Source organism: Ceratotherium simum, chromosome 7, assembly GCF_057802395.1.
Source record: "Ceratotherium simum simum isolate JZ-2026a chromosome 7, ASM5780239v1, whole genome shotgun sequence".
Classification (NCBI taxonomy): Eukaryota; Metazoa; Chordata; class Mammalia; order Perissodactyla; family Rhinocerotidae; genus Ceratotherium; species Ceratotherium simum.
This window is the reverse complement of record NC_141906.1, coordinates 83,623,220-83,638,385: the sequence shown is the minus strand read 5'-3', so window position 1 is coordinate 83,638,385 and position 15,166 is coordinate 83,623,220. Positions and strand designations below refer to the sequence as shown.

The window sequence follows — 15,166 nt, the reverse complement described above, 5'->3', positions numbered from 1 at the left end:
ACTCAAATAAGGTTTTGTTCAGATGTTAGTCTGTTCAGGACAACACAAGATGAATCAAGCAAACTTATTGGCCTTTTAGTCGGCCACGAAGCCATGATCACTTGAACACACACAATCTCTGTTTCCTAATGTGACACAGCGTGGTCTGTGGGTTGGGATCAAAAGAGGTAGATTCCCTTCCTAATATTCCAAATTTTGTAACTGGTGTATGTGTACACTGGAAAATGGGCACTAAAGGAAGGTCAAAATTATTGTAATGTTTGGGGTATCATTAATCTTTAGTTTTGAGTAATTACAGAAATATAATAGCAAATACTTATTAACATTTACTATGCTCTCAGAACTGTGATAATAATGTTAACAGGATTATTTCTTTAATATTCATCACTATCTATGATTTTTTCAATATTATTTCCATTTTATTAATGAGAAAACTGATGCTCACAAAGGATCAGGAGTTTAGTAAATTACAGACCTGTGACAGGAACTCAGGCACCTCTTATTAAAATATTTATTCTCTTAACCAGTATATTACACAGAAATCCTGTAGATAGGATAAAAGCTAATCAATTTTTAGCATTTTTTTGGTTTCATAAATAAATCAGTCCTTTAGCAGTTTCTAATGTTTTGCTAGAACATGAAAGGGGAAGTGTTTGTTTATGCACAGTCCAGGAGAAAGAAGAATGATCTTTGAGGTTCTGCCTGTCTTTGGGATTCCATGATCCCTTACATTCTACGTGGGAAGGTATTTGCAGGGAAATCCGTGAGCTATAATTTCTGCGCTGCCAGAGTCTTTGCTCCCATGATACTCATGCTGGGAGCCTGTGGCTGACTTGCTCCATTCTTCAAAAAGATATCAAGCGCCCCAGACTCTCTACTTTTAATTTAAAATTTTAATTTATACTTTTCCATGGATGATACTGAGACAGACAAGGCAGTGAGTAAATATGTCAGGATAATCTATTGAATGGAATTAAAATGGTGTGTGCTTGGGAAACATTTTAATTTCATCTTGCTCACTTCTTTGCCAACTATAATGAACAAATTGGGAGGCTGAGTTTTAAAGCTGTTCAGGATGTGGAGGCAGGAACAGCAGAGTGGGAGCCAGGCGACAAATAAATCATGTGAATTGTTCTAGGTGACTTCTCAAGGCATCCCCGGCTAGCCACAGGGCCGCTTCTGAAACAGCTGTCTGTGACAAGTAGGCAGGTGTGAGGGCAAATGCCCTCATTGCCTTTTACAACTCCACACGGAATTCCACACCATTGGCAAGGACCAGAGGGGCAAGGAATACGGGGCTGGATAATGGGAAAGGAGAGACATTTATCATTCTTATCCTAATAGACACTTTTCTTCTTTACCAAAGGGCTCATTGCTTCTTAAATGTCTTTGCCTTATGCTGTACCACTACCTTTCAAGACAAAGTTGCAAAGGAAGAAAGTGGAAAAAAGGAAGCATTCCAAAGCCACATGGTGATTCCAAGTATGAGATGACCATCCACCAATTGCTTACCCAGTGCATCTTCTTTGGAGAGAGTCTTTGCTAAAATCCATATTTGTCTCTAAGATGCACCCTTCCCACTGCCTCTGAAAAACTGTTTCACCGGCTAATCGTGTCTCCTTAGGTTGGGAGTGAGGCCCTTAGAATAATTTTTGCTTTTCCTTGGTGTGCTGCAGTATTTGTGTAGTAAATGTCTCTTAAAGGATTTGAATGTATCACTCTGAAGCTCCTGACCTGAAGTAATCCATTCAACTGTGATCCTATTCCCTTACCCCATTGCTTTTATACCCTTCAGCATTTACACAGTTTGCATTTGATTTCAGTAATCTCTCAATTTGCTTGAGAATGGAATGTTCTGGGTATCTGATTCTTCTAGACTGAGGATTGTCCTATTTATACAGTAAAGCTGCCCAAGACAAGGACACCACTGCATAAGCTATTGGAGCCTGTGGGCCAACTGAATTCTCTTTCAGGTGTGCACAATTGTGTTGATTGATCTCTCAATTATGTGTTTTTAGAAATACAGCGTTTTACCAACCAACGGTCATCAATCTAGAAACCAGCCCATCAACCACTGTGTCGACATACTGTGAAGGAGGCCTGATAAAAATACAAAGTTAAAGTTGTCTCAGTGGCTTTAGCTGAGAAAATAAACCTTAAGGGGAAATGAAATCCTACTGCAGAACTCTACGTAGGTCAAGTACAAAATGCTTCTGAAGAGTGAGAAATTTTCAGAAAAAAAAAGGAAATTTTAGGGCCGGCCCCGTGGCTTAGCGGTTAAGTGCGTGCGCTCTGCTGCTGGCGGCCGGGGTTCGGATCCCGGGCGCGCACCGACGCACCGCTTCTCCGGCCATGCTGGGGCCGCGTCCCACGTACAGCAACTAGAAGGATGTGCAGCTATGACATGCAACTATCTGCTGGGGCTTTGGGGGGAAAAAAATAAATAAATAAAATCTTAAAAAAAAAAAAAGGAAATTTTATTAGGAGTGAAAGAATCTATAGGTAGACTGGAAAAGCACCAGATCAACTTGCGAGGTAATGCTAAAAATGTAAATCTCATGTTATTTCTGATCTGTTAGCCAGCAGAATAATCTGTCTTGAAACTGCGCTCAGACGACCCTAAATCAAATTCTATTCTTTATAGAGTTGAAAATACAGAAAGAGAAATCTTCAGAACTCCTTGGAAAATGATAAGCAAATGGATTCAGTATTACTTGGTTAAACTAACAAACACTCTCTGATAACAGAGATTGAATTATATTTTTCCAAATGAAGCAACAGAGCCCTCTGACAATAGTAATACGGCAGGCTCTGTTTAAAGAATGTTTGCTATTTGCCAGGTGCAATTCTGACTCTTGTACATGCATTACTTCATTCCACCTTATAATAACATTGAATAAGGCTGTGAGATAAATATGTTCATCCTACTTCGCACTTGGAGAAATGGAGGTTCTGAGAGGTTAAACAAAATGCTTGTCCTAGGGCATCTGTTACTAAGTAGCGGAGCCCTTGTCTGTCTGATGCGGAGGTCCTCTCTGTAGAACCACAATATGCTATCTGCATAACGCTCAATTTACATAAGTCAGCAAAGCTCATAAAGAACTCTTGACTCCCACCATCATTCTCAATATTGTCAAGATCTACCTAGGTGATCCGTCTGGCCTGGAAGTTGGGTTAATCCCTCTTTGACAAGGGCCACCATTGCACAGTCACCACATATTCCTACTTTCTGTCATGTGCAGTCTCTTTCCTTCCAGCTCATTTGCTCAGGGACCTCATTAAGCCTTCCAGTGCATCAAACCCACTAGGTTCTCTCCATCCATCAACCCCTCCTATCTTCACTTCTCCTTTTACTCAATTATTTTTCAATTCTTTTAATCCTTGACTTCTTCTTCTCTCTTGCTCATCAGCATACCCTAACACTGGATGAGCCCAACCAAACACGTTCTCTCTGCCTGCAGCTGAGCAGCTGAGCAGTGCTGGAGGATATCCTCAAAGCTGGCAGAGTACTGTCACTATAAATCCTTGGCCCAAATGGGACCTCAGCACTGCCTGTGAATCCTAGGATAGCTCCCCAGTAATTTCACTCTCATTTTCTGCAACAGCTATTTCACTTTCTCTTGCATCCACCTTCTCCTCTCTCCTACTCTCCCATTTACCTTCAACTGATAACTTTGCCCTCTACTTTGGAGAAAATAGAAACTATCACTCAATGGCCTCCTTGCTTTCCCTTAGCCAGATTCACAAACCTATCTGTGTTTCTATTATTTTTTTCTTCTCCTGTGATACAGCAGATGAAACACTCTCCATCATGTGCTTTAGAACCATTACTTTTTCACCCTCACCGTAATTTTTCTCTGCGAGTTATCCCCTTTCTCCTGCATCATCAGTTGCTCCCACTCAATAAGACCAGTATCATTAGTCTATACTTACATACTGGAATGTAAGAAAGCTGGTCGTTGTCTTATTCACAGTTGCATCTATAGTGTTTAAAATTGGGTTACTCAAAGAGGGGTCCCCAGCACGTCAACATAATTACAGAGCTCATTAGAAATGCAGAACTTTGGTTCCCACCCAGACCTAGTTAATTAACAAGATGCACAGGTAATTTGTGGGCGTATAAAAGTTTGGAAAGTCTGAGCACCCAGTAGGTATTCAGTAAATAATTTTAAAATGAATAAATGAATTCCTAAGTGTTTCCGATCTTAAAACAAGCAAACAAAAACCCTCTGGAGAGCCCAATGCCCTTTCTGGCTCCATTTCTCTTCCCACCTTTGCTGCCAACATTCTTGAAAGTGTTGACTACAAATATTGTCGTCAACACTTCACTCCGCATTCACTCCTTACCCCCTTCCTTCACTCTGGCCCCCCACTCCTTTCGTAAACTGCAGACCCTCTCGTTACAGGACGGTTTTCTTATGTCTGCATGGATGTCATCATCTCTTCACTAGTCCTTCTGCCTCTTGTCCTGCTATAGTTCATTCTCCAAAGGAAGCCCAGCATATTCTACTAAAAAGCACAATTTAGATCATGGCAATGCCTCACTTTAAACCTATCCGGGGATTCCCCGTTACACCTAGAAGAAAATGCAGACTTTTCATTGTAGAGATATGCACCTCCCCAGCCTTGAATCTACCCATTTCCCCATCTGCCATGCTTGGACCACTTTGCCTTCCATTCTGTTCCTTACCTGAGTCAACCTTTGTCCCAGGGCCTGCACATCTGCCCTGTCCTCTATCTAAAATGCTCTCTGTAACCAACATATGTGCCGGGTGTTCTGTCTCAGTTTTCAACCTTAGATTAATTGTCACTTCTTCAGAAAGCCCTGTCTCTAGACTATGTATCTGATAGGGCTTCCCACGCCATCTCCCATACATGACTGTCCTAATGGTCACCTCAGTCCAGTTTGTAGCAGTATACAGGTATTCCAGTGGTTTGTTGATTGAATATTGCTCCCATAAATCTGACAGTACCGTGAGGGTAGAGACAGTGATTTTCTGCTCAACATCTTATCACTAGGAGCCAGGAGAGTGTCTGGCACTTATAGGTGCTTAATAAATATTTGTTAAATGAATGGGTGAATTTACACTTTTTATTAAGTCCATGAAAGTGATAGGGTATCTTTTATCTCTTGTATTCTATCATTCGCCTAAGACCATAAGAATCTTGAAGGCAGGCACTATCTCTTATGATGGTTTGGGTTGCTATTTTTATTTTGGCCTTGCCTCTGTCTCCTTGGGAAACTAATAAAGCTGTCTTCCCAACATGCCCTGTGAATTTACAATGACTTGAAGTCTGGAAAAAGCAGCTCAATCGTTCATTCTTTTGTTCAGAGAGCTTTTTCTTGCCTTTTTGCCTACCCTTTCTTTTCATAATTATGTTTAGCCACCATGTGCTTTGCCTTCTGTTAACACAAGAGGAGTTCCCCCCTCCTCCCACAGCCACATGGGTTAACTCCTCTTTCATGGTTGTGAGCAATATCCTCCTCTTTGCAGAGCCACCTTTCCACGTGAATTGCTCCCTTCATTTTCCTTCATCCTATCAGGTGCTCTGTCCTGAACTGCCTTCCGCCTGGCTACCTCACATGGGTGGCAAGGTGTATGAAGTTGCTCTCTGTATCCAGGCAGAGGCCTCACTGCGCTTTGGGGATGGGAAGTTCTCCTTGCCTGCTTCGGGACACACTGAACACTGTTCTGATGGACTCATATATCATCGGTCATGGCTGAAACCACAGCACCTCATCATCCTGCACCTGATTTTCTGCTTCAAGTGACACCATTATCATGATACTCTACACTTTCCTTGGTTTTGTCTCAAATACTCTGTTTCCTCTGGGGCCCTCATCCTGCGTGCATTTGTATAGGTTTTCTCATTTTATCTGGATAGCACCCCTCTCCCATCTACACACACACACACACACACACACACACACATGCTCTCTTACTATGTATTAATGTAGGTCTGCACTCCAGCTGCTGTTCGTGTGGCTCCACCTTCCAATTAGGAACAATCTGCAGATGTCATGTATCTGGCAGCCTCTTGCACTATGGAAGTATTTTCATACCGGACCCTCTCTAAGCAGCTCGAATCCCTCCTCCTCTTCTGCTGAGGCACTCATGTATATTCTCCACTAACACCTTATCGGCAACTATTAGCTCTAGCAGAGTTATTACTCTTGCTGAATTTCGACTATCTGAATCATAAGATTTTCCCTGACATAACGTAGGGTCCTTGTTGGTGCTCTAGGGTTGGCTGTATTTGTAACTCAGGAAATAACTGAGTAGTTAAAGCTTCCCAGGAGAACAGCTTTGTGCAATTTAGAATACCTTGAGTAATGATCTAAAAATATTTCATTTTGGCTTGCCTCCTCTCTTTTCTTGTAAAAATTCATTTATTTTTGGTCTTTGAATTCTCTAATGCAAGATCTTCTCCCTCTCTTTTTTCAAACTGGCATTATTAATATAGTTTAATACGTGTGAAGTTCTTAACTGAAATTCAATTAACTCTCAATTCATGAAAATAGGCAAAAGACAAAACAAAATCAAAAAACAAACTAATATTGTGGGTAAATTTAAAAAGGAAATTCAGAGAAATGCATTTTGAGCTTTAACATTCAACCCCATCACCTTTATCAGCATTTCTTAGATTGAGGACTCTCTAGAAGGCCATTTTAAAGGCATGGGGCTGGGGTGGGCAGAGACAGGTTCTCAGGGATTCCTGGTGTAACATTATTTTTAAAATTTTATATACATAAAATTATAAAAATAGTTGTAAATGCCTTAACCTTATACCCTTATATGACTCCAAAACTAAAATTATAAATCACACACATATATGTCCACTAAAATTAAAATCCACAACATTAATTTAATGGAACAGATGATGTTTTATTAAAATTAATTTCCAAGTTGCAATGTGAATATGGTACTGACCGCCGTGAGAACATCACTTTTGACTTTAGTATGTGCCGCATGATGACCAAGTTCTCCTCCACGTTGGTTCATTCCAACTTTTGGGAACCTTCACTGTCATAGTGGACCCTGGCATCATTCAGCTCTCCTTGTCACGAATGCATTGACACAGTAAGTCCACTTCTGTATTTTTCTCATTAGCCTGAAACAATGAAAGAAGTACTCTTCGATATCATTGTAATAATAGACACAAATCTGAACATTTAAATCTAATTGTGTGGAAAACAGTGTGGAGATTCCTCAAAAAATTAAGAATAGAAGTACCATATGATCCAGCTATTCCACTGCTGGCTATTTATCCAAAGACCATGAAAATATGAAAGTGTAAAGATACATGCACCCCTGTGTTCATTGCAGCATTATTCACAATAGCCAAGAGTTGGAAACAACCTAAGTGCCCATCAAGGGACGAATGGATGAAGAAGATGTGGTATATATACACAATGGAATACTACTCAGCCATAAAAATAGATGAAATCTTGCCATTTGCAACAACATGGATGGAACTTGAGGATTTTATGCTAAGCGAAATAAGTTGGAGGGAGAAAGTCAAATGCCATATGATCTCACTCATAAATAGAAGATAAAAACAACAACAAACAAACACATACAGAGATTGGATTTGTGGTTACCACAGGGGAAGAGGGAGAGAGGAGGGCAAAAGGGGTGATGCGCACATGTGTGTGGTGATGGATTTTAATTAGTATTTGGGTGGTGAACATGATGTAATCTACGCAGAAATAAAAATAAAATGATGTACACTTGAAATTAATATAATGTTATAACCAATGTACCTCAATAAAAAAGAAAATAAATAAATAAATCTAATTGTGGTCATACCACATCCAGCATATGTATACATTATATTTTCCCAGAGTATTATGAAAATGAAAACACTAAATTAAAAAATACAAGTAGAGAACCCATGGACCCTGTGTGTGTGTGTGTGTGTGTGTGTGTGTGTGTGTGTATAACTCATAGAGAGACGTACACATACATATATCTCCAAGGACATCTATTTCACCTTATGTAGGTTCTCTTTTTTCCAGCTTTATTGAGATGCCATTGACATATAACATTGTGTAAATTTAAGAAGTCCAACATGTTGATTTGATGCATTCATTTATGGCAAAATAATTACCACTATAGCATAAGCTAACACTTCCATCCCATTCCATAATTAGCATTTCTTTTTTTTTTTTAAACTATTATTTATTTATTTATTTTTTCCCCCAAAGCCCCAGTACATAGTTGTATGTCATAGCTGCACATCCTTCTAGTTGCTGTATGTGGGACGCGGCCTCAGCATGGCCGGAGAAGCGGTGCGTTGGTGCGCGCCCAGGATCCGAACCCGGGCTGCCAGCAGTGGAGTGCGCACAATTAACCGCTAAGCCACGGGGCCGGCCCTAGCATTTCTTTTTTCTGGTGAAAACATTTAAGATCTACTCTCTTAGCAACTTTCAAGTATATAATAGAGTATCATTAGCTATACTCTTATGTGGGTTCTTTTGATGCCAGTTTGAAAAACGTTGACTTACATCTTTTAGTCGTTATAAATATGTATTGATCTCCTTCCTACTAGATGCCTGGTGGGCTGCGGGAGGTGCTGGTGACACAAAATGAAGACTGACTTGGTTATTATCCATGTGGTATATATGCTCTACTACATAAGTGCATGAATAATTAAATCCAGTGTTGTCGTTTCTGTGAGGAAGTCCAGGATCTTCATGGTAACATTGCATTACAGAGAAAGTGGGAGTTTGGAAGGATGAGCTTGTATTAGAGATTAAACTCTGTTTGCCATTGTCTACTCAGTAAGGCAGAGAGGCATGCAACATATTTTATATGGTAGATATGTTATATCCCAATAACAAAGGTGGAAATATAAAGGCATTTTCTAGTTAACTTCAGTGTCTCAAAATGCCAATTGTCAATTCTTTGAACACCAGCATCTACAATATCATCCATATGGAGAGACACCATTTGTTAGGCTGGTTTAAAAGACTTGTTCTCCAGCTACCAGATTATCTAAATGTTCCTGCAGCTATCTATGCATGTAAGGGAGGTGTGACATTTACTTTAGTTAGACTTGATTTTTAGACATATATCGTATTGCGTTCAGAGTTAAGATTGTAAAAACTTCAACATCTAGCATACAGGCCACAAGGGGTCATTCCTAACCACTCTGTCTCAAACATGTCCCCAGGCCCCATGGCACTCTCCATTCCTCACCCTGCTTTATTTATCACCACTCATAATTTCCTAAAACTGGTATATTTATCTACGTACATGCTTTCTTTGTCTCACTGGACATCACTTTAAGGGACATGACCTTTGTCTGCGTATTTCCCAGATTCTCGGCTCCTGGACCATTCTCTGGTATACATTAGACCCTCATGAAGTATCTGTTGTGTGAAGCATGGCACTTTTTAATTTTGAATTTTCAGAAGCAAAATACAGAAATAAAAACAAATGTAATGAGCACAAACAAAAAAAAAATTAGAGCTGGCCAATTTCACTTTTTAGGAAGATTTTATCATTTTGATTAAATTCCAATCTGTCTCTTGTCTGGTTTCTTTAAGGCAGTGGTTCTCAAAAAGGAGTCCCCAGACCAGCAGCACTGGGGCCCAGCAGCTCTGACCTCACCTAGGAATGCGTTAGAAATGCAATTCTTAGCCTATCTGAACCAGAAGCTCTTAGAAGTGGGGCTCAGCCACCTGTTTTAAAAAGATCTCTAAGTGATTCTGATGCACACTAAAGTTTGAAAACCATTGCTTTAAGTCATGGGTTTCCCCTAACTGCACCTCCTCCTCTGAAAAAAAAAAAAAAAAAAATGAAAACAAATAAACAAGATGACCCTGCATCTTAATCACACGTTCCACGTTCAGTGGAGGTGGAAACGATAACTTCGCCTGCAAAATCTCTTCGCTCTTCCTGATTCTTATTTCTACCTCCTTTGTTCCCACGTACCTAGAGGCGGCTTAAGGATGTGCAACAAGTCACTTCCAAATATCCTTCCTGGTCTCCTAAGCTATTTGATCTCTGACGAGAAAATTAAATAAGAACCATAAATTTGAGGGAAGCTGATTGAATAGTTCCAGCCAACGCTTACTGGCCTTATTACTTGAATTCTCGAGCCACAGGCACTTTCTTTTTGAGGAGAACACCACAGCCCTTAAGTCCAGGGCCTCTGGCACCAGGCTGCCTAAGTGTAGATTCCCTTCTCTGATGATACCAGCTCTGGATTTCAGGGTCCTAAACCCCTCTTCCTGTTTCCTTATCTGTGAAATGTGGATCACAGTACAGCATACCTCAAAGGGTAGTTGTGAGGATAGAGTGACCTGATATATGGAAAGTTCTTAAACTGTGTAGTCACAGAATAAGCACTATATAATTGTAGACATTATTTGTGATAGAGTTGTGTGGGAGATCAAGATTTGGCCACCCTGAAATCTATCTCTTTACCTTGGTTGTTTTCTCTGAGGACATTTGACCTCCCCCACTAACTGCCTAAAGAATTTGACATGGTAGCTCCTTCCTGGAATAGATCTATCATGATGGCTGTAAAGATAACGTAGGGTAAATGTTACAATAGGAAAGGCACCAACAAGCCCCTCTTATCAGAAGTTCTGTCTCTCTGGCCACATTCTCTGGATGACCCTGCGAAGAGTTGCCAGACAATCATTTACATTTATAAGGGAAATCTCCATTTGTAAAGGTATCTTCCTCTCTGTTTGAAGAAGAGAGGGGGATGAGCTCATTTCTAGTGACTTTTCAATGTGGAAGGTGAGCTACATAATAAACCTTACTCTTGTTTACTGTGCTTTAGTGGTAATCTCCTGTAACTGACTCCCCCCACCCCCAAAATCCTCCTTTGTCATTGGCTGAAAATGATATTTAAGACGAGAATTTCTGCTATTGTGTGGAGAAACGCAGTGTCCCTGCTTTCTCCCAGGTATACATGTTATTAAACTTGGTATTATTTTCTCCTGCTAACCTGTCTTGTTGATTATTTGGCCAGCCAGAAGAACCTTAAGGGAAAGGGCAGAGGGTGATTCTCCCTCTTCCCCCGACAGTTGTAATGAGTTCTGTGTTATCAAGGACCAGTAGGTAGGGTTAGCTTAGAATATAAGAATTTCAAACACCTGAAAGAGTTTTCAAGAAATCAGAAAATTGTCATTAATGTTTCTGGACTTTCTTCTTGGATCTCCCTTATTTGGCATCAAAAATTCTCCGCTATGTGCTTCTTGTTAATGAAAGTCCAGAACATAGCCATAAACAGCAGGGAAGGAGCCAGGTTTGGAAGAGCACTTAAGCATATGAAGTCCTTCCCTGAGCTCTTCTTCCTGCTGCTCAGAAGATGGTAAAAGAGTCCTATGGTAATGGAAGATAGCAAGAAACGTTGAAACTACACTTTCTTCTGAAGCACAGAAACATTATGAGGAATATAACTATCCTCAACCAATATCGTCATTCTATCATGTTTGTCATTCGTGATGTCCTAGGACTGCACAGACTCAGTGAACCAGTTCTGCCCCACTCGGAGAGATAGATTTACCCAGTTACTCCTGTATTTGCCCTCCATGCCCACTCATGAGGCCCAGGTTTGAGAGCAGGTAAATTGGGCCCTGTTCATCCGTCTGGGGTATATCTTCCTGAGGGGTACATGAGCCTGTCCGAAGGCTGTGTGGCAGGGCACTGAGAGAGTGCTCTGGCCCTGGAGGGTAGATTTGGATTGATGTGCTTCAAAGTCAGCTCCTACCAGACCCCACGGTAATCTGAACTGGTTGTATGTACCCTCAACCTGCAATTTGGGGTCTTATACAAGGGCAGTGATAGTTTTAACGTAATACTTTTCAAGATCTCAAATTTCCTAAAATCAATCTGCCTGAGAAAGTGCCTGAGATTGAATTGTAATTCTGGCTCTCCTTTCTGACTGCTCCCACTTTACTAATTGTCCAGGAGAGAATTTTCTGTCACTTTCTTTGTCACGTTCACCACCCAGCTATTATCAGAGGGTCGCTCTTGAAGGCGAGTCCCACCAAAGTAAAGCAGAGAAGTACTGAGGGTCACTGCACATTATTTCATCAGTAATAAATTCATGGCAAAGCTGGTGCCATCTCTATCTTGGAATTAGGATGCAGACATAAAAAGAGATGTTTTCTACACAGGACAGTGTGATTTGACATGTTAAAATAAACAATATTTCAATTTCCCCACCTATCTGAGTGTATTGGGTTAAACAAGATGTTTCTAAGTGAAAGAGTAACATATCTTGAATAGTCATTTGAAAAAGCCTGGTAAAATGTTAGCAATATACTGTCCAGATAGCGAGAGAGAGATTGAATGAATTTAATACTAGGTTACAAAGCCTTTTGCAAATCAGGTATTTTCCAATTCATTGCTTTAAAAGAAATTGAAGGAGGAACTAATTGAATTGTCAGCTGTGAGATCATTAAAATAATTTTTGAAGCTATATTATTATGTGATTTTTGGCATCTATCTTGGAAGGGGTTCAAAGAATTGAGTGACATTGCTATACAAGATTTACATTTCCATCTCTTTGCTTATGTGCATTAGGTTTCTCTCAAAGGAAAAATAGGAATAGAATTGATCCTGAGCTCTATTTCATTCAGGCAGTAATGATCTTTATTCACCGTATAATTTTAAAAAACCTCATCTATCTCATTAAGAGCTATATTTCCAGTAAAAGTTTACTTTTTATGTTTAATTATTACTTAACAACATGTACAGTATATTAGTATATTTATGTTGTTTTGTCAATATTATCCTAGTAATAACTCATTCTAAAAGAAAATATTATTACTCAGAGCTTTATGGTCACAGAACATAAAATAAATTTAAATTTAAATTTTCTCTCTCTATATAGTTGCAAATAAATATGACAGCTGATCAATAAAAGATTTTTAAGCATAAAATATTATATCAGGATAAAGTCTTGTAGAGGACATATAATGGAAACACAAGTTTAAGTTTAAAAAAGGAATGATGACATTTTATGAGTAAAAAAGAAAAGCTTGTTCATGAATTTTGGAAATAGAATATCATGAGTATCAAATCACTATGGTATTTAAATTCCATTGAAAAAATATATATCTGTGTGTGTATATATAGGTGTGTGTGTGTATATATATATATATGAATATTGCGACATTTTAATTTTAAAATGTGAATATTCTCCCCAGAATACAAATGCATCCTTTGCAACTATAACTTAAATTTTAGAAATTATAAAGCTCTTTTCTTGCCATACTTTGAAAGCACCTAATTATCACCCCACCCCTGCCTCATGGCCACACACACCTACTGAAGGACAGGTGGGCCTGTACATAAAAAGACCTCTGTGATTGAAAGCTAGTACTGTTTTTATTCCTCCTACAAAATGGAGAGAGTACCTTTGCAGACTGAAGGCTTTCCCCTTTCACAGAGCTGTCATTTTGGTGCTCCAGTGTCATTCTGTTCCCTTGACCACTCAGACTATGTCAGGCTGGTCACTTTGTTTCAAGAGAAAAGAGCATGTCCAAAATGTGCGCCCTCTCTCTTCCATCGCCAGTGTCTTTGGTGTTCCTCCTGGCTCCTGGGCCCTGTCAGAAGGATCTCTGCTGTCAGTCAAAATGCGATCAGATTTGGTGAGGTATGGCCGTGTTTTCCGCCTGTCTCCTCACCTGGAAGTGCTGGATTCACGTTCCTCCTCCCCAGGAGACGCGCCTCACCCTCTCTGCTTGGACATCCGGAGGCAGCATGGCTGTTAATCACACTTTCCCATTTGCCCGGATACTGCAACTCAGGTTCCGACTAGAACATTGAGTAGTGCGTGGGCACACCCAGGGCCCTTTACCATGGACTTCATTGCAAACCCACATTTATAAAGGATTCCATTCTCTCAATTTTCCATTGAAAGGTTCTAAGTTCCTGGGGCACATATGCAAATTTTCTTCCTGACCAGCACGTACAATTATTTCTTTATTAAATCTGATAGCCTGCAGGTCATATACAGCAAAACGCAAATTCCTTTTGCGTCAACAGCCTCCAGTTGTTGGGAAGAGTCGGTGAGACGTGGGAGAGGCAGAGGTATCATCTTTATCATCTTTACCTTGGTGATAACAGAGGTGACATCAGCCACATTGTTCTCTCTGGTTGGGGTGGGGGGGGGGCTAGGGAGAGGAGTGCAAGAGGGAGGAGGAACTCTGCCTGACCCCTGACCATTTTCTCCTTTCCTCCCCTGAAACCTCAAGAGGTAGCCACGACTTCCTCAAAAAGTGTTGGCTTTCTTTGCAGAAGCTTTTTAGTTTGATGTAGTCCCATTTGTTTATTTTTCCTTTTGTTTCCCATGCCTGAGGAGACATGGTATTCAAAAAGATAGTACTAAGACCGATGTCAAAGAGTGTACTGCCTATGTTTTCTTTTAACAATTTCATGATTTCAGGTTTTACATTCAAGTCTTTAATCTGTTTTGAGTTAATTTTTGTGTATGGTGTAAGATAAGGGTCTACTTTCATTCTTTTGCATATGGCTGTCCAGTTTTCCCAACACCAACAAAATGAAAAGACAACCTACTGATTGGGAGAAGATAATTGCAAATCATATATCTGATAAGGGGTTAATATCCAGAATATATAAAGAACTCATAGAACTCAACAACAACAACAACAAAAAGCCTGATTAAAAGAAGGACAGAGCATTTGAACAGACATTTTTCCAAAGAAGATATACAGATATACAGATGGCCAACCGGCATGTAAAAAGATATTCAACATCACTAATTATCAGGGAAATGCAAATCAAAACCACAATGAGGTATCACCTCATGCCTGTCAGAATGGCTATTATTAAAAAGACAGGAAATAATAAATGTTGGAGAAGATGAGGAACAAAGGGAACACTGGTACACTGTTGGTGGGAATGTAAATTGGTGTATCCACTATGGAAAATAGTATGGAGATTCCTCAAAAAATTAAAAATAGAGCCAGCCCTGATGGCCTAGCTGTTAGTTTGGCATGCTCAGCTCTCGCGACCTGGGTTCTGTTCCCAGGCGCGGAACCACACCACCTGTCTGTCAGTAGCCATCTATGGCAGCAGCTCACATAGAAGAACCAGAAGAATTTACAACTATACACAACTATGTACTGGGGCTTTGAGGGGGGGAAAAAGGAGGAAGATTGGCAACAGTTGTT

General features: G+C 40.1%; 1 protein-coding gene and 1 long non-coding RNA gene across 4 annotated transcripts in view; one reads left to right on the top strand and one right to left on the bottom strand.

Moving 5' to 3' along the window:
- OPCML (opioid binding protein/cell adhesion molecule like) overlaps positions 1 to 15,166 on the top strand; it is a 497,258-nt gene that overhangs the window by 254,934 nt on the left and 227,158 nt on the right. The gene's annotated exons all lie outside the window — the stretch shown is intronic.
- Positions 6,873 to 13,808, bottom strand: LOC147916731 (uncharacterized). 2 transcript variants are annotated; one of them, XR_015552813.1, is made up of 3 exons: positions 13,658 to 13,808; positions 9,261 to 9,376; positions 6,873 to 7,113 (listed from the first exon to the last, which is right to left on the bottom strand). It is a non-coding gene; the product is annotated as an uncharacterized LOC147916731 (long non-coding RNA). The 2 variants fall into 2 exon arrangements; XR_015552814.1 differs by lacking the exon at positions 13,658 to 13,808 and adding an exon at positions 13,388 to 13,645.